The sequence below is a fragment of the Galeopterus variegatus genome, unplaced genomic scaffold (genome assembly GCF_000696425.1).
Source record: "Galeopterus variegatus unplaced genomic scaffold, G_variegatus-3.0.2 Scaffold2873, whole genome shotgun sequence".
NCBI lineage: Eukaryota > Metazoa > Chordata > Mammalia > Dermoptera > Cynocephalidae > Galeopterus > Galeopterus variegatus.
In genome coordinates this window covers 1-1342 of record NW_007728984.1, presented here as the reverse complement: position 1 = coordinate 1342, position 1342 = coordinate 1, and positions in this window count along the sequence as shown.

Below are 1342 nucleotides of genomic sequence, written 5' to 3'. Positions count from 1 at the left end.
GAGCACAGTGCGGGCGCAACACCGAGGGTTGCGATCCCGTTGCCGGTCAGTAAAAAAGACAAAAAGGAAAAAAAAAAAATGAACTGCGTAATTTCTTGTAACTTATAAAAATTGGAAGCCATTACATTTCTATCAATAGAAGGAAGCAGTTAAAATTATGTTACAGCACATAGGACAGGANATCTGACAAACTGCATCTAAAATTTATGTAGAAGAGCAGGAGCAAAGAACCAAGAATAGCCAAGGCAATTCTGTTCATGAACAATATTAGAGGATTTATCCCCACCACATACCAAGACATATTGGCACAGGGATAGATAAATAAGCCCGTGGGACAGAGTAGAGAGCCCAGAAGGAAACTCCAGCACATGAAGACGTTTGCTGTGTGATGAAGATAGCATCACAAACCCATGGGGAACAGATGAACCATTCAGTAAATAGTCACAGCTGTTTATCGACATAGGAAGAAAACAATGAAATTGAATTCCTTTCTCTCCTCTCTCTGTCACACACACAGGCACAAATTCCTGGTGAATTAGGGAAATAAATGTGAAGAGAAAAAATTTTAACTTTTAGAAGTGAATATGGGGGAATGTTTTATTTCAGCCTAAGAAAGTATTTCTTAAACGAAACACAAATTCCAAACCACAAAGGAAAATATTATAATGTCAATTACATTAGAATTAAAAATCTCTGTTTATCAACCGATACCATTAACAAAGTGATAAGAAAAGCCAATGGGCTTAGAGAAGATATTGGCAACACATATGAGGCTACTTCTAAAAGCTCGTGGAAAAATGGAATTGAAAGATTATATGAATCTTTCTGTCAATTTTTTGAAGACCACTTATATAACTAACAAAAGATTGGATCCATTATATATAAAGAATTTTCATGAGTCATTTTTTTAAAGTTAACTAAATTAGAAAATGGGCAGAAGATAGGAAAAGCAGTTCACAGAAAAGGGAACTTGAATGGCAAATACACACATGATGATATTTTCAGCCTTACTTGGGGACAGTTTCACATTCACTAGATCAGCAAAAAATGAAACATGGAGAAACAGTTTTTCTGTTCCATTGAAAGGAATGTAAATAGGTTTTAGAAGCATGGCTGTAACCCTTTTTGTGCTGCCTTGTGTTTGTTTGCTGAGGAAGCTGAGTGACTAGAAAAGTATCTGTACATAATGGGAACTGGATCAACGTTTGTTCAGTAAAGAGATGGAAGAACAGACGTAGACCTTTCACATAAAACATCGGCTCAGAGAACTAAAATGGCGATGGGTTCGGAGCGCCCGCGTCAGGAAACAGCGCGATCCTGAGAGCTGTGTGCTGTGATACCA